Genomic DNA, 18,802 nt, shown 5'->3' with positions numbered 1-18,802 from the left:
CACTCTTGTCTTCCACTGCCTCCCACAGCTTGGTCAAACTCATGCTGGTAGCTTTGAGAACACCGTCCAACCATCTTGTCCTCTGTCGTCCCCTTCTCCTTGTGCCCTCCATCTTTCCCAACATCAGGGGCTTTTCCAGGGAGTCTTCTCTTCTCATGAGGTGGCCAAAGTATTGGAGCCTCAGCTTCAGGATCTGTCCTTCCAGTGAGTACTCAGGGCTGATTTCCTTCAGAATGGAGAGGTTGGATCTTAACCGTAAAATCATACAAACATAGAGTTGAAAGGGATCCCGGTGGTCATCTAGTCCAACCCCCTGCAATGCAGGAATCTCAACGAAGGCATCCAGGACAGATAGTCATCCAACCTCTGGTTCAAAACTTCTGAAGGAGTGTCAACACCAATCAATCAATCAATCAATCAGTCAGTCAGTCAGTCAGTCAATCAATCAATGTATAGCCAATGTATGTACACAGCTTTGTCCCTATGTTCAGTGCAACATGTTAACAAGCCTGTGTGGTGTAGTAGTAGTAGTAGTAGTAGTAGTAATAATAATAATAATAATAATAATAATAATAATAATAATAATAATAATTTATTTATACCCCGCCCATCTGGCTGGGTCCCCCCAGCCACTCTGGGCGGCTTCCAACAGAATAATAAAATACAGTAGTCTGTTAAACATTAAACGCTTCCCTAAACAGGGCTGCCTTCAGATATCTTCCAAATGTCTGGTAGTTGTTTTTCTCTTTGACATCTGGTGGGAGGGTGTTCCACAGGGCGGGTGCCACCACCGAGAAGGCCCTCTGCCTTGTTCCCTGTGACTTCACTTCTCGCAGGTAGGGAATCACCAGAAGGCCCTCGGAGCTGGACCTCAGTGTCCGGGCAAAACGATGGGGGTGGAGACGCACCTTCAGATATACTGGGCCGAAGCCAGAGTTTGAATCCCCCCTCATCCGGCAAATTTGGGCCGGCCTCTGACTCTCAGCATTACCTACCTCACAGGATTGTTGTGATGATAAAATGGGGAGGGAGAGAAGCCATGTACACCACCTTGAGCCCCCTGGAGGAAAGGTGTGGCATGGATGCAATGAATCAAACACACAGATCCCCCAGGCTCCAGCAGGCAGCCTGCAGCGGTCGGCACTGGGAAGAGCATTGCCCCCTCTTTCTGCTGCCTCGCCCTGTTCTTCCTCCCCCCCTTCCTCGCGGGGATCTCACCTGCCTCCTCTTTGAGCCATCCAGGGGGCTTTAGATGTTCTAAAGGAGATTTGGAAGGAGAATAGGCTCCTAAGCTGCCTGTCTGAGAGAAGTGCAGATCGAGTCTTTTAAAGGATTACACAGGAGCTGATTCCCCCATTACTGCTCTGTCTTCTTTTCTCTCCCCCCCTCCAAAAAAACCACCCCCACCTAAGCCCTAAAGGGGGAGGCAAGCTAAATATTCCTGATCTTTCATGTGGTCCCTGCCTTGGAGAAAGCTGGGAATGGGAATTAATGGCTCAATAGCCGGGTTCCTCAGATGTGCTTCGTGTTGCGGGAAACGCTCTAAAATGGATTTCTGCCGTATCAGCCTACGGGTTCCTTCCTTAAAAGTGAAATTGCTGTGCCCATTTTGTACGCCTCTGCAGGATTTGGTCGGGTTCTGTTTGTATGTTTGTTTGTTTGTCAAAAAGCAACAACAGCAGATTTCCCCATGTTGTTGTTGTTTAGTCGTTTAGTCGTGTCTGACTCTTCGTGACCATGGACCACAGCACGCCAGGCACTCCTGTCTTCCACTGCCTCCTGCAGTTTGGTCAAACTCATGCTGGGCACTTCGAGAACACTGTCCCGCCTTCTCAGCCTCTGTCGTCCCCTTCTCCTTGTGCCCTCCATCTTTCCCAATATCAGGGTCTTTTCCAGGGAGTCTTCTCTTCTCATGAGGTGGCCAAAGTATTGGAGCCTCAGCTTCAGGATCTGGCCTTCCAGTGAACACTCAGGGCTGATTTCCTTCAGAATGGAGAGGTTTGTTCTTCTTGCAGTCCATGGGGCTCTCAAGAGTCTCCTCCAGCACCATAATTCAAAAGCATCAATTCTTTGGCGATCAGCCTTCTTTATGGTCCAGCTCTCACTTCCATACATCACTACTGGGAAAACCATAGCTTGAACTATACGAACCTTTGTTGGCAAGGTGATGTCTCTGCTTTTTAAGATGCTGCCTAGGTTTGCCATCGCCTTTCTCCCAAGGAGCAGGCGTCTTTTAATTTCGTGGCTGCTGTCACCATCTGCAGTGATCATGGAGCCCAAGAAAGTAAAATTTCTCACTGTCTCCATTTCTTCCCCTTCTATTTGCCAGGAGGGATTTCCCCATGGATCACCACAATTATGGCTCCAAGTGCCTTGGAAGTCGAACAACTTAGTTCCCGAACGTTTTGGCTACCAAACATTGTTTGTAAGAAGTGAGTGTTCCGGTTTCTGAACATTCTTTTGGAAGCCGCACGTCCGATGGGTCTTCCGATTGGCTCCGGAAGCTTCTTGCAGCCAATCAGAAGCTGCGCTTTGGAAGTCAAACATTTTGGAAGTCGAATGGACTTCTGGAATGGATTCCGTTCGACTTCCAAGGTACGACTATATGTAAAGAGATGAGGTCTGATTCACATGGAGAAGTTTGGAGCAAGGTGGCAAATTACCGATGGAGAGAAACAGGGCTGGCACGGGATATTTGGATGGCTGAGGCAAAGGACAAAGTGGTCCAAAAATGAATTTTACTTCAGCATTGGGGACAGGATGCTAAGAGTCCTTGTGACAGCACAGCAGCAGGTCTGAGGCCTCAGGAGGAGAAGCCAGAGGGTGCCATTGCCAGCCCTGAGCATCTGTTATAGAATTGTAGAATTGTAGAGTTGGAAGGGACCCCCAAAAGTCATCTAGTCCAACCCCCTGTATTGCAGGAATCTCAGCTAAAGCATCCACCACCACCATCACCATAATTTTATTCATACCCCGCCCGCCCTGGCCAGAGCCTTGCTCAAGGCGGCTAACACCAGTAAAATTACATTTTTAAAAAACCCAATTTAAAATACAGGTTAAAATGCAATTTAAAATGCAGCCTCATTTTAAAAGTAGCCCATAGATCAAAACCATAAGGGGAGGGAAACATAAGGGTCAGACTGAGTCCAAACCAAAGGCCAGGCGGAAAAGCTCTGTCTTGCAGGCCCTGCGGAAAGATGTCAAGTCCCGCAGGGCCCTGGTCTCTTGGGACAGAGCATTCCACCACGTTGGGGCCAGTACTGAAAAGGCCCTGGCCCTAGTTGAGACCAATCTAACCTCCTTGAGGCTCGGGACCTCCAAAATGTTGTCATTTGGGGACCTCTCCGCGGGGCATACCAGGAGAGGCGGCGCCGTAGGTATGTGGGTCCTAGGCTGCATAGGCAGATGGCAGATAACCACCCAACCTCTATTAACAAACCTCCAAGGAAGGAGAATCTGCCACCACCCGAGGGAGTTTGCTCTACTGTCGAATGACTCTTACCATCAGAAAGTTTCCCCTAACGTTTAGACGGAATCTCCTTTCCTGTAACTTGAATCCATTGGTTCAAGTCCTACCTGTCAAACACCTAGACATTTCAGTTTATCTTAAAGGTGGGTGAATTCATCCAGGTCACCTTGGATTCACTTGGAAATGATGGAAGGACTTCCACACACAGAGAAATCAGAATATTCAGATCTGCAAAATTCAGATCCAGCAAAATTCAGCTCAAGAAACAGTGTTCAAGCTTACAACTTCTGCTAAGATTATAATGGCTAAAAATTGGAGCGTATTTCCTACTATAGCTGAATGGATGGGGGGGAATTGGCCCAAACTAATTAGGAGTGGGGTAATTTATTACAAAAGAATGCATATAAATCAGCCTAACAGGTTTATGGGGAAATGTATGCTTGTTGTAATAGTTTGAACCTCATCTGTGATAATGTCCAAACATAGGCTGTTTTCAACCTGCTCTGTGGTATTTCTTTATGCTCTTTATCATTGGTTTATTTTGTCTATATATTAATTAATATCAGGAGATATCAGAATCTTTTTTGGAGATGAATAATAATATTCATCTTCAGTCTTGTGAACCTCCCTGAGACCTGTGGGTACAGGGCGGTATATAAATTTGAATAATAATAATAATAATGTCATGAAAAGCAGATAATTGGCTAGCAACAGGTCCCTTCCATTTCTATAATTCTATTATTCTATAGTGAAATGCCTGTGTAGGCTTGCCTAAAGGGAAAGAAATCTTTTAGCAGGCATCAAAAGCAGTACAATGAAGATGTCTGCCCGAAGAGCAGGACCTGTGAAACTAAAATATTGATTTCTTGCAAGAGCAGAACAAAAACTATGTGGCACTTGCGAAGGAGCTGGTTTTGGAGTCAAAGCGGTCTGGTGAGCCCAGAGGAGCAAGGTGACCTTCCTTTAGTTACCTCCCTTTGGTCTTGGGCATCCGAGGGCTTTGTACACCGATAAAAGCACAGCACCAGTGCGAATCCTGCTGGGGGTTGTTTTTATTATATTTTCAACAGCCTCCTCGATTTCACGCCTGCGTTGCGTGGTCACAATCCCACTCCTCTGAGGCTAGCCTTCTAAATTTGAGCTCCCTGTCATTTCGTCCAGGAGGCGTCAGTTTCTGCGACAGCCTTTCTCTCTCTTTCTGAGATGGGGGGGGGAACCCTCTTTAATTCCCTCCCCACCGGGAATGATGTCACCTCGGCTGGCTGTCACTCTGGCTTCTCTCACCGCGCCTGAATCTGGGGAATGTCTGCCTTGCCTGACCTGTGATAGCAACCCTTTGGCACCTGCTCTCTCCAAAGCACTGCAACCCTTAGTACAGTCATACCTCAGGTTACAGACGCTTCAAGTTGTGCGTTTTTGGGTTACGGACGCGCCGAAACCCGGAAGTACCGAACCGGGTTACTTCTGGGTTTTGATGCTCTCACATGCGCAGAAGCACTAAATTGCACTTTGCACATGTGCAGAAGCACCAAATCGCAACCCGCTTGCACGCAGGCGCAGCACTGTAGGTTGCGGATGCTGCGGGTAGCGAACGTGCATCCCGCACGGATCACGTTAACAACCTGAGCATCCACTGTACTCTCACCAGGGTGACTATCTCCAGGACCTTGAGATTTGTTGCAAGGGGCGACGGGGGGGGGGGGAGAAATAGAGACATGGGTCTGTCAAATGTTTCGAGATCAGCCTGATGCCGGCGCTTTTCGTCGAGGTCCCGACTCCTGGGCCTTACCCCGGCCAATTGAAAAGGTCCGGTCTGTGACTCCTGTAAGAGGTAGTTATTATGCATTTGATCTTGGTGTTGCGCCATGCCTTCAAGGCAGACCAGAGACCCATCTCTACATCTGGATAAAGGACAGGACATTGTTGTTGTTTAGTCGTTTAGTCATGTCCGATTCTCCGTGACCCCCTGGACCAGAGCACTCCAGGCCCTCCTGTCTTCCACTGCCTCCCGCAGTTTGGTCAAACTTATGCTGGTAGCTTCGAGAACACTATCCAACCATCTCGTCCTCCGTCGTCTCCTTCTCCTTGTGCCCTCCATCTTTCCCAACATCAGGGTCTTTTCCAGGGAGTCTTCTCTTCTCATGAGGTGGCCAAAGTCTTGGAGCTTCAGCTTCAGGATCTTCAAGACGAGATGGTTGGATAGTGTTCTCGAAGCTTACCAGCATGAGTTTGACCAAACTGCTGGAGGCAGTGGAAGATAGAAGTGCCTGGCGTGCTCTGGTCCAGGGGGTCATGAAGAGTCGGACACAACTAAACGACTAAACAACAACAAATATATTTGCTCCAGGATTTGTTGAGTTGAAGGCTGGCTTAGAAGCATGATGAGAAATAAATACTCTGAGAGCCAGTGTGGTGAGAAATAAATACTCTGAGTGCCAGTGTGGTGTAGTGGTTAAGAGCAGTGGACTCGTAATCTGGGGAACTGGGTTCGCGTCTCTGCTCCTCCACCTGCAGCTGCTGGGTGACCTTGGGCCAGTCACACTTCTTTGAAGTCTCTCAGCCTCACTCACCTCACAGAGTGTTTTTTGTGGGGGAGGAAGGGAAAGGAGATTGTGAGCCGCTTTGAGACTCTTCCGGGTAGTGATAAAGTGGGATATCAAATCCAAACTCTTCTTCTCTACTCAGTTATGTTACATGTCCCCTTGCATAAGATGTCCTGCTAAATCAAACCAAAGGCCTGTCTCAGCCTTTGGCATCTTGGCACCTCCAGGTGCTGCTGAATTACACCTCCCACCAGTACCAGGCAGTGTGGGGCAGCTGCCATCACTTGCTTTAACTCCAAATTATCAATGCAGGATATCAGTTTATTGGAATCTCAGCGTATCGTCTCCAATACAGATCAGAGTCCAGGTATTTGAGATGCAGTTGCAAATTGCAAATACGTGCTTCAGAATTTCTTCCTGGCAAATGCGCTTCGCTTCTTGGGGTATGTTGCAAAGCAGACCAGGGGGAAAAAAGAAAAAGAAAATTACAAACTATCAGACAGAAGAATGTAAAGTATTGCACAAGGGGACCATTTTGCAAGTTTTATATTTGAAGTTCAGAATTCATGTTCTGGTGCCAAGACTCTGCTGACAAATTGAGTCGCCTTAAACACAGTCAGAAAGAGAGATCCCCTCAAAGTGAAAGCCTGGCACACACAAAATCCACTCGCCATTTAAAAGAAATATAGATTTTCTTAAATAAAAAAAGGTTCACACTTCGAGGTGCAGATTCCCCATGCAAGCCGCAGCAACTCTTCTCTCCCCCGCTAGACACACACAAACACGTTCAGAAACAGATATCAGAACAGTATCCAGCACAAACTATTCTCCATTTACCAGGGACAGTCCCTGTAACATCACACTCAGGGTTTGTGGGTTTGGGGGATGTTCCCATCCCTCAAGTTTCAGCCCTTTCCCAGGGTCTTTAGAAGCTAAGACTGTGCCTGCGAATCTGCACCCCTTTCCCTGGGAGTAAGCGCCACTGAGCTCAATGGGGCTTTCTTCCAAGTAGAACTATACAGGATTACACTGCAAATTTTCCCATGGGTGTGATCTTGCCACTTTCAAACCAGGGCCTCTTTTGGACAGCTTTGTCTTGGCCGCTGTATTGTCCAGCTTTCGGAGGATGTCGAAGACGCAGCTCTTTTGACAACTGAAATGCATATTTTTCGCCCCCACCGTATCTCTGTGATGGAAAGCTGTTTAAAAGTGATTTTAATTATGTGATTTAAAGGTTGTAACCTGCCTTGGGGCCTGAGGGGGGTGGGTAAGTAACAACAACATTTATACTTTGCACTTATATGCTACCTTTCTCTCCAAAGAGCTCAATGTTCTTTTCTCCCTCTGCATTTAATCCTCAGAACAACAACCCTTTGAGGTAGCTTAGGCTGAGAGGGAGTGACTGCCCCCCCAGGGTCACTCAGTGGCTGAGTGGGGAGATTCGAACCCTGATCTCCCAGGTCATAGTCCGACATGCTGAGCAGTCCCCTCATGCCACCTGCCCCGAATATTCAAACTTTTGCTTCCATGGGATTCCCAAGAGTTCAAATACAAGAGCGCTCTCCCTTCCTGGGGATTCTAGCAACAGAAAATATTAAAATTGAAAACATTGTCGTCGTCCCATGCCATTATTGCAATTATTGCAAGTCCCTTTGTCATTGGGAGAGAAAATCTGTTTACTCCCAGGGCAGATATGAAAGGGTGAGCTCCCAGCCTGCTTTTAAGTCCTTGACTCGGTTGTCCCAGATGGCGATAGGATGGCGGAGTCAGGGGTATGTGGGGAATAAATGGGACCCTGCAGAATTAGGGGAATTCCAGATGACGGGATGCCTTGCTTGAAACTGGTTGGCCCATCCAGAAAAATCCTCTCCCTCCCTCCCTCCCTCCTTCTCCCTTCGCACAGCTGCGCGCTCCATTTCATAGCCTGCCTGCTGTCTACAAATCACCCGCGTGTTAAAATGCGGCAGAGGGGAATTCCAGCACACTGGGCACTGCCAAGACCCTCAAGCTCTGACGTGCCTTCACCCCCCCTTCCCCACCCCCTGTCAAGGGCTAAAAATACAGGAACAGAGTCCAGGGCTTGGCTGGCAGTCGTGGCCAAATGGACACCCACCATCTCCCTAAGCAGTTTTCCTGACCCTGGTTCTGCCTGGAGCATCAATGGAACAAGAGGCCAGCTTCAGACTGTGAGCAGTGCCGTGCAGTGGTAATAATAATAATAATAATAATAATAATAATAATAATTATTATTATTTATTTATACCCCACCCATAATTTATTTATACCCCACCCATCTGGCTGTTTTCCCCTAGCCACTCTGGGCAGCTCCCAACAGAATATTAAAAAACACGATAAAACAGAATATTAGGACTCAGACCTGGGAGAGAGAACCGGGTTTGAATCCCTGCTCAGCCTCAAAGCTCTCACTGGGTGGCCTTGGGCCAGTCATCTCTCAGCCCAACCTACATAGCTGTCAACCGTCCCTTATTTGGCGGGAAACTCCCTTATCCCAGCACTGTGTCCCGCCGCTGTCCCTTATTGATGATGTCCCTTAAATTTCCCAGGTTTCATGGTCGCCCGGCTCGGGAGGGAAGCAGCGGCTCGGGGTCCTCCACCGTGAGAGGGAGCGCGCGCACGAGTTGCTGCGTCTCCGTCTCTCCCTTTTCCCCCTCAGGGGAGCATCGTGAGGAGACGGGTAGCGGCCGGCGGGCAGGCAGCCCCTCTCTTACAAGACTTCCGCCGCCCTGCCAGGAGAAGCCAGAGGCGGCAGTGGCGGCAGTGGCGGCAGCGGCTGACGAGGTGGCCTGAGGGAGGAGGAAGAGGAGGGGCTGGGGAGGGATGTAGAAGGGCGGTGCTTCAGTGGCTGCCACGGCGCCACAACCACCTCATGCTGGGCTCGCGGGCGGCATGGGCGAGAGTCTCTCTCCCTCCCTCCCTCCCTCTCTCTCGGGTGGGCAAGAGCCGATGGAACTCCTGGGGCCAGGACGACAGCAGCCCCGACATGCTGCTTAGCATCCCCTCCAACCAGTGCAGCATCTTAATGCAGTGATTTCCCCCTCTGCATCCCTTTCCTAACTATTTTTATAAATCATTTGTCCATCCATAGTTCAATTTTTTACTACAAGTTTTCTGTCAATCCTACCAATGTATGTAACTCTTTACAATAGCTTTTCAAATTTATTATAAACTTTCCCCATTCTTTATGAAAGAGGTCCTCTTCCTGGTTTCTAATTCTGCCTGTAAGCTTTGCCATCTCGACATCGTTCATCAGTTTTGTCTGCCCCTCTTCTTTGGTGGGAGTCGTAGACCCTTAGGATCATCTAGTCCAACCCCCTGCAAAACACAGTCAGTGGCAGCCAAAGCAGCACGGCTCCATCAGTGCCGGATTCCTGTATAAGCTAAGCAAAATCCCTTATTTTGGCTGCTGATCCCTTATTTTCAAATCTGTAAGTTGACAGCTATGCTAACCTACCTCATAGGGTTTTTGTGGGGGTTGAATGAGGAAGGTAGATAAATGCAATAAATAATCATTACAACCATTTCGCCCAGGGGGGTGGTCCTGAAGGCTTCAGAAATCCTGTGGCTGAGCTGCTCAAACCGCAGCTAGCAAGCAGGGACTTTGATCGCACTCCCCAAGTCTGCAGCCTCTAACTGGGGTGCTAGGAACAGCCATAGAATGATGGAATTGTTGAGTTGGAAGGGACCCTGAGGGTCATCCAGTCTGACCCCCTGCAATGCAGGAATCTCAGCTGAAGAATCCAGGACAGATGGCCATCCAGACTCTGCTTAAAAACCTACAAGGAAGGAAAGTCCACCACCTTCCAAGACAGTCCGGTTCTTACTGTCAAGAAGTTCTTCCCGATGTTGAGTCAGAATCTCCTTTGTAACTTGAAGCCCTGGATTCAAGTTCTGCCTTATTGCTATCCTACCTATAACCCCGTACTACCATTCCCAACAGCAGTCCTTCCAACACAGAACTCTCTTGCAATTTTCTTCTCTTCTTCAGCCATCACTCATAGCCGAGTAAGATTGTCTTCCATAAACACAGTTTTAACAATGAGCCCATAAGTGACTGAGGAGGTCAATTCTGGACCCACAGGTCCTTCCACAGTGGGGACATTGGTTTCTGGCCGAGAGTTGATCACGGCGTGGATTTGCCAAGCGTGCCTTCCTCTCAGCACGTTTCTCCCTTGCATCCTGAGTTTGAGCCTCTTCAAAGCCCATAACACGTTTGGTCAAGGCTGTTCTCCAACTGGAGCACTCGCAGGCCAGTGTTTCCCAATTGTTGGTGCTTATACTACATTTCTTTAGATTTGCCTTGAGAGAGTCTTTCAACCTCTTTTGTTGACCACCAGCATAACACTTTCCATTTTTAAGTTGGGAATAGAGTAGTTGCTTTGGAAGACAATAATCAGGCATCTGCACAACATGACCAGTCCAACAAAGTTGATGTTGGAGAATCATTGCTTCAACACTGGTGATCTTTGCTTCTTCCAGTACACTGATATTAGTTCGCCTGTCTTCACTAGTGATGTGAAAAAAAATTCAGAGACACCGTTATGGAATCTTTCGAGGAGTTGGAGATGGCGTTTATAAGTGGTCCATGTTTCACAAGCATACAGTAAAAATGGTAGTACAATAGCTTTGTAAACAAGAATTTTGGTTTCCCTGTGAATGTCCCGGCCCTCGAACACTCTGCATTTCAATTGGGAGAAAGCCGCACTTGCAGAGCTTAAGCGATGCTGGATTTCGGCATCAGTGTTGGCCCTTGTGGAAAGATAACTGCCCAGGTAGGAGAAGTGATCAACATTTTCCAGCGTTACAACAATGAGTTGGATTTGTGGCCCTGCAGAGAGGTTATTTTGTACATGCTGGTGCAGCACGGCTGCCAACACAGAACTCTTTTGCAATAAAATGATACAGTCACAAAGACTAGTGTGTTGTGTTCTGATTTCATAAACCTATAGATCTGCATAACTGGCAATATGTTCAGATTGGGATCCCTTCCAACTCCTAGGGGCCGAGGGATCTTTGCCCCCACCCCAAAATAAAATATTTGAGGGGGCCAGGCCCACCCCCAAGTTGATGGACATTGCCATTCAAATTGGTCAGGTGACCGATTATGTTTAGAAGGAGCCAATTTTGTACACGCTGCCCCCCCTCCCAGAGCAGAGTTTGGGCGAGGAAGCTAACGGGGAATTCTAAGTCTACAAACAGTTTAAATGAATTCGGTATATGTAAATAAACTCCAATGGAAGAGATGACAAAACGTGAAGGCAGTAAATCTATTGGCGCAGCAAGCAAATAGGAAAGTCCGTTTAGTAAGTTTATTTCCATTATACATGTGGAAAAACTGAGGTCAGTTGCATCTGGGGTTTTTTTTTTTGGGGGGTAGAAAAGGAAGCAAGGCATTTTACATATTTTTAAGCAGCTGTTTAGACAAGGTTTGTTTGCTGTTTAATAATAATAATAATAGTACCTGCAGTGCTTAATATTTGGAACACGTTTGCAATCGCCTCCTACCCTCTTGTTGCATTGAGTAGGCCTTCAGCACACCTTCTCTATATAATGTTTTTTAATGTATTTAGCTGTATGTTTTAGTAGTTCTCACATAGTGATAGATACAGCAGTTCATATATAGTTTTAATTCTAATTTAATAAGTATTAGGGGAGAGGGGTTTATTGGTTCATGTCTTTTCTTCTTGCTATCTATTTTGGGGTTGTTATTTTGCATTTTTATATCATGAACTGCCCCAAGATCTACAGATGAAGGGGGGTGTACAAATTCATTAATATAAATAATAAATAATTTGTGTTTAATTGCTTTCTAGTGATTTCCCCCTGCTATGGTTTAGCTACTTCTCCTTTATTTGTAAAGCCTCCTTGAGTCCCAGTCTGGAGAAAAAGTGGGATAGTAATAATAAAAAATAAAAATTCACCCTCCAGCAATGCAAGAATTTCAGCTAAAGCATTTCTAACAGATGGCCATCCAACCTCTGCATAAAAACCTCCAGGTAAGGAGATTCCACCACCTTTTGAGGTCATGCATTCCACTGCTGAGTGGCTGTTGCCCTCGGAAAAAGCTCTTCCCAATATTTAGCTGGAATCTCCGTAGCTAAGAGGTCCTGAAAACTTCCTCCCTGCAAGAAGAAACCCTGAACAAGCTTCATGGTGCCTTCTTTGCGAGACTTTCCATGAACACATCTGCATTCCCCAATAGCTTAGGTCAGCATTCTCCAATGTAGTAACAATAACAACAATAACAATTTATTTATTATTTATATGCCGCCCATCTGGCTGGGTTTCCCCAGCCACTCTGGGCTGCTTCCAACAAAATATTCAAAATCCCTCCTCCCCTCCGCGGGTCCTTTGAATATTTTAATCAACTGCATATTGTATTTCATCCCAATTATAGTCATCCAAAATGTCCAAAGTCCTTGTAACATCGCAAGAGTTATTCAAAGCCTGCCAAAGACTTCAAGTGTTTACAGTCTTCTTTCAAATACAATCTGTATTTATCCCATTACCTGCTCAGGTTTTGGTCCTCCTGATTCCTGATTTTCCCAGTCAGTCTAGCCATCTCTGCAAAGTCTAATAGTATCATATGCCAATCTGTTTCCCCAGCCACTCTGGGCAGCTCCCAACAAATTAAAAACAGAATAAAACATCAGATATTAAAAGCTTCCCTAAACAGGGCTGCCTTCAGATGTCTTCTAAATGTCATATAGTTCTTTATTTCCTTGACATCTGCTGGGAGGGCATTCCACAGGGCAGGCACCACCACCAAGAAGTCTCTCTGCCTGGTTCCTTGTAGCTTCACTTCTCGCAAGAAGGGAACCGCAAGGAGCCCCTCGGAGCTGGACCTCAGTGTCTGGGCAGAATGATGGGGGTGATCAGGTTCTCCAACTACAGTTCCCAGGAATCTTTGGGGTGGGGAGGAATGGGGAGAGCCAAGACTGTGAGAGGGCTGCTAGGGCTCTTCAAACTTATTGTAATGGTTGTGGCCTCAATCGGTCTGGGAATCTGTCTGGGAAGAGTTGGAGAAGGAAGGAGAAGGAAGATGCAGCTCCGAGGAAAGAGAGTTTGGGTTTTTTTCCATAAACTAATAAAGCTTGGGCTCCATAAACTCTGTAGATGGTGACAGCAGCCATGAAATTAAAAGACGCCTGCTTCTTGGGAGAAAAGCAATGACAAACCTTGTTGTTGTTGTTTAGTCGTTTAGTCATGTCCGACTCTTTGTGACCCCATGGACCAGAGCACGCCAGGCACTCCTGTCTTCCAATGCCTCCCTCAGTTTAGTCAAAATGACAAACCTAGACCCATCTTAAAAAGCAGAGACATCACCTTGCCAACAAAGGTCCGTATAATAAAAGCCATGGTTTTCCCAGTAGTGATGTATGGAAGAGAGAGCTGGAAGTCATTCTGGCCACATGACCCGGAAGCTGTATGCCAGCTCCCTTGGCCAATAAAGCGAGATGAGCACCGCAACCCCAGAGTTGGTCACAACTGGACCTAATGGTCAGGGGCCTTTACTAAATGAATATTTTAACAAGTAAAACAGAAAAATTAATAAAAATTATACACACAAAAAAGAAAACCAACTTTGCCTCCTAACTCCATCAAGGGCCTTCTTTCCATGATACTCACAGCACAGCATCTCTGCAATGCCGTCTATGGCTGCAATGGCAGCTGATAAATGAGCATCATCATCATCATCATCATCATCATCATCATCATTTACCATAGTTTTCGCTCTATAAGACGCACCAGACCACAAGACGCACCTAGTTTTTGGAGGAGGAAAACAAGAAAAATCTGAATCTCAGAAGCCAGAACAGAAAGAGGGATCGCTGCGCAGTGAAAGCAGCGATCCCTCTTGCTGTTCTGGCTTCTGGGATTGCTGCACAGCCTGCATTCGCTCCATAAGATGCACACACATTTTCCCTTGCTTTTTAGGAGGGAAAAAGTGAGTCTTGTAGAGCAATCTGGTAATCTGTATGCCGCCTTTCCATAGTTAAAACAATACTCATTCTGCACAGGCAACAGGCTTCTCTCTCCTACCAATGAACCTGTTTAATCACCACTTCCCACCCCAACAACAAAGCGCGGCTCTTTTCTCTCAGTTCCCCGACAGCCTTTAGCTGAATCCTGTTTTGCAGGAGCCTCTCAAATTTTGCAAACAGGCCCAGAGCAAGAGGAGGGCATGCAACTCCCGGCACCGTGCAGAAATAAGGAGGGCCCTGTGCGATTTAAGCCACCCCCTTTGCAACCTCTCTTCGGTTCATCTACAGGTCAGCGCCTCCCTGCAGGCTCCAGCACCCCAATCCTGCCAGAGGTCATCCGATCTCAGTGCGCCTCCCAGAATGACATTTGCTTGCTTGTTTGCTTGCTTAAGTTGTGTGGCCTTCAGTGCTAGTCAGCGGCCAGGGGGAGAATGAAATTGATGGATTGATTTCATTTATCTTCTTTAGCGATCCCTCGTAGCCGAGTAATATTGTCTTCCATGAACACGGTTTTAAAAGTGAGTCCGTAAGTGACTGTGGAGGCCAAATCTGGATCCACACGTCCCTCCACAGTGGGGACAGAGGTTACTGGGTGGGAGTTGATCCCAGTGAGGGTTTGCCAAGCATGCCTTCCTCTTAGCACGTTTCTCCCTTGCGTCCTGAGTTCGAGTATCTTCAAAGCCCAGGACACCTTTGGTAAAGGCTGTTCTCCAGCTGGAGCACTCGCAGGCCAGTGTTTCCAAATTATTGATGCTTATACTATATTTTTTTTATATTTGCCTTCAGTCTTTAAACCGTTTTTGTTGACCCACCAGCATTACACTTTCCATTTTTATGTTGAAAATAGAGTAGTTGCTTTGGAAGATGATAACCAGGCATCAGCACAATAAGACCAGTGCAACAAAGTTGATGTTGAAGAATCATTACTTCAACAATGGCGATCTTTGCTTCTTCCATTACTCTGGTATTAGTTCTCCTGTCTTCCCAAGTCACGTGTGGAAATTTTCAGAGACCCCGTTGATGGAATCTTTTGAGGAGTTGGAGATGGTGTTTATAAGTGGTCCATGTTTCACAAGCATAGCTCCTCTCATTCTCTGCAAAGAGGGACTGGTTTTTAAACCACTGTGGAAACTGCAACCCTCAGAGGAGAACAGGGGGTGTTCTTCACAACTCCCAGCACCCTTAGCAAACTACAGTTCTCGGGATAATCTGTAAGAAAGCATTGCTCCATATTTGATATGTGGTGGACTTGTAAAAGGGTAAAAGAGTATTGGGAAATAATTTATAATAAATTGAACAAAATGTTTAAAAGTTCTTTTACCCCCCCAAAACCAGAGTCCTTTTCCTTGGGGATAATTCAGATGGAAATCCCCAGGTGTCAAAAAAAGGTTATTTATCTATGCTACTACCACGTCCCATGTTTTGTTTGCCCCCAAATGGAAAACAAGCGAGGTCCCAACCAAAGAACAATGGCAAGTAAAATGATGGAATAAGAGCAGATTGCAGAACGAACTCATTGACTAAGAGAACAGGAAGAAGATTGGGAAAATGTTTATTTATTTTTTAAATCTTTTTTATTGCTTTTTTCCAAGGTCAAATACATCGTCCAAAAATTCCACAGAAGCGGTTTTACAGAGAAAGAGAAAAGGAAAAGAAATTATAGAAAAGCCAATTTCTCATTTTGAAAACAATTTTTCATGTTCCACTGGACTTCCCCACATCCCCCATCCCCTGCATCTTTTACAATAAAGAAGGGTAACAGCAAATTGATATCTTGTTTCCTGCGTTTTTGTACTTTCGTCTAATTTATAAGTTAGATTTAGAGTATTTGTTATTAATTCACTTTCCATCCATCCTGAAAATAAAAACCTTACTCTAAACTTTAGTCATTTCACAGTCCTAACTTAATTTCCACAATAATCAAAATTTAATTACTGAAGCATGTTGTCCCGGAACTTAGCAAATTCTCAACATTCATATATTTTAAAGTTTTTTTGTAGATAGTCCTTAAATTTTTTCCAGTCCTCTTCCACTGCTTCTTCTCCCAGATCTCGGATTCTGCCAGTCATTTCAGCCAGTTCCATATAGTCCATCAGTTGCACATGCCCCTCTTCCAGCGTGGGTAGCTCCTGTGCTTTCCAATATTTAGCTAATAAAATTCTTGCTGCTGTGGTTGCATATAAAAAGAAAGTTCTATCCTTCTTTAACACTCTCTGATCCACAATGCCCAGGAGGAAGGCCTCTGGTTTCCTGCAAAAGGTGTACTTGAACACCTTTTTCAACTCATTATAAATCATTTCCCAGAAGGCCTTCACCCTCGGGCATGTCCACCAGAGGTGAAAAAAAGTTCCTTCAGCCTCTTTACACTTCCAACACTTATTGTCAGACAGATGATATATCTTTGCAAGTTTGACTGGGGTCATGTACCACCTATATATCATTTTCATAATGTTTTCTTTCAAGGCATTACATGCCGTGAATTTCATACCGGTGTTCCATAACCTTTCCCAGTCTTCAAACATAATGTTGTACCCAGTATCTTGAGCCCATTTTATCATGGCAGATTTGACTATCTCATCTTGAGTATTCCATTTAAGCAGCAAGTTATACATTCTTGGAAGATTGGGAAAATGTTTATTGAATATATGGGGGGGCGCAATTGTGTACACTTGAAAACATTGGCAGCATTAAGATCAATTCAACATTGTAAATGAGTTTTGATGGATGCAATGACGGAATACTGAATTGTTTAGTTTATGTAAAATATGCAGGGATTTATGTTATGTAAGATGGAAAGAGAAGAATAAGAGAAGTCATGGATATTTTAAGGTTGTTTAAATGAATATTCTAAAATGTAAAACAGAAAAGTTTAATAAAGAATTATACCCCAAAAAAGTGAAAAGGAAGAAGGCATTGATGCTTAAAGTGGTATGATAGCGCTCTAAGTGCATGGTGTGATTGTCCGCCTCTTTGTGACCCCCTGAACCAGAGCACGCCAGGCACTCCTGTCTTCCACTGCCTCCCGCAGTTTGGTCAGACTCATGCTGGTAGCTTCCAGAACACTGTCCCACCATCTCGTCCTCTGTCGTCCCCTTCTCCTTGTGCCCTCCACCTTTCCCAACATCAGGGTCTTTTCCAGGGAGTCTTCTCTTCTCACGAGGTGGCCAAAGTCTTGGAGCCTCAGCTTCAGGATCTGTCCTTCCAGTGAGCACTCAGGGCTGATTTCCTTCAGAAAGGATAGGTTTGATCTTGCAGTCCATGGGACTCTCAAGAGTCTCCTCTAGCACCAGAATTCAAAAGCATCCATTCTTTGGCGATCAGCCTTTTTTATGGTCCAGCTCTCACTTCCATACATCACCACTGGGAAAACCATAGCTTTAACTATTCGGACCTTTGTTGGCAAGGTGATGTCTCTGCTTTTTAAGATGCTGTCTAGGTTTGTCATGGACTTACTTCTGAGCAAATATGTTTAAGATTGCACTGCTAGATTTGTGCCTGCATGTGTTTAATCCTGCCACTGTGTCTTAGATTTTAAAACTTTTAAATGACAATTCAATCATTTTTGTTTAAAATACTTTACTGATTGCCTTTTCTTTCACCATCCACTTTGCGGAAAAGGTGGTTATATATATATATATATATGTTTAAAAATACGATTTGGACCATTTGTGTAGGTTTGTGGACACCCCAGGCCATTTCTCCTGGACGGAGAGTTATTACCGCTCTACCATGCCTCAAGGCCCGCAGGCGAGAGAATATGGCTGTCCGGAAGTTTTCCAGCAAATCTGGGATATCCTCGATCATCAGTGAGTAGCAAGGTGGATGAATCAGACGGGGGATTGTCTGGTGTGGGGGTGTGTTATGTTCTACTTGTCAAATTGGAGTCCCACCCAACAGTTGCTTAATATGCCAAATGTCAGAGGCAGCCAGTCGATTTCTCCATCTAGCCTAATAGTGTCTACTCTGACTGGAAGGTGCTCAGATCGTAACTCAGTGGTGGAGCACATCTGCTTTGCATCTCCAAGTAGTAGACCTTCCACGTGTCCATGTTTTCCAGGGACAGTCCTGGATTTACCGATGCCATCTCGGTTTCTGGTTTGAGGACGCTGGGTGAGACGGGCCTTTGGCCTTTGGCCTTTGGCCTGATCCAGCAACCAGACTCTCCTTGTGTGGCCTTCCATCTTTGATGTCGAGTGAAACACTTTTCAGACCCCTCTCCTATTCCGCAGGCCCATCTGCTCAGTCCAGCCCATTGACTTGAATTTCCTGGAGGAGGAAACGGAAAATGGCCCCGCGAACAAAATTGAGATCAGCATGGATTGCATTCGGATGCAGGATTCAGAGATCAGAGACCCAATGTGGGTGAGTAGCCAATGTCAGGATGCTGCGGTTAGGATGTTGGGCTCTGACCCGGGACTCTTGGGCCAATCTTGGATGCTTATCTTAACCCGCCTCGCAGGGATGTTGTGAAAATAAGATGAGTGTCCGTGTATTGAGGGTGGGGGAGAACCACACACTCTGCCTTGAACTCCTGGGATGAAAGGTGGGATATAAATAAACTGTAGAACAGGGCATATGTGGAAAGAAAGGTTGGGTTTTTTTAAAGTACCAGTTTATCATAGAAGGTAAAACAGGTTCAAAGTGGTGGTTGCATGAAAAATATCGTATGTGTGGATGTGCAATGCTTGCTCCCTGCCAAAGGTTTTGGCAAGCTGTACTTGATCATGCATTATTTTTTGGCTTTTAATTATCTGTGGCCTCTTTGAATGGGAGGAATGTTCTTATTG

General features: G+C 45.9%; 1 long non-coding RNA gene across 2 annotated transcripts in view; it reads left to right on the top strand.

Moving 5' to 3' along the window:
• LOC309369994 overlaps positions 1–18,371 on the top strand; it is a 30,111-nt gene extending 11,740 nt beyond the window's left edge. For both annotated transcript variants that reach the window (XR_014168324.1, XR_014168325.1), the window contains exons 2-3: positions 17,690–17,821; positions 18,245–18,371. This is a non-coding gene — a long non-coding RNA (uncharacterized lncRNA). The remainder of the gene's footprint in view (positions 1–17,689; positions 17,822–18,244) is intronic.
• Positions 18,372–18,802: the final 431 nt, after the last annotated feature.

The sequence above is a fragment of the Podarcis melisellensis genome (genome assembly GCF_964234715.1).
Source record: "Podarcis melisellensis genome assembly, chromosome: 5".
NCBI classification, from domain to species: Eukaryota; Metazoa; Chordata; class Lepidosauria; order Squamata; family Lacertidae; genus Podarcis; species Podarcis melisellensis.
Note: the sequence above shows the minus strand (reverse complement) of the source record. Positions and strands in the feature narration are given on the sequence as shown.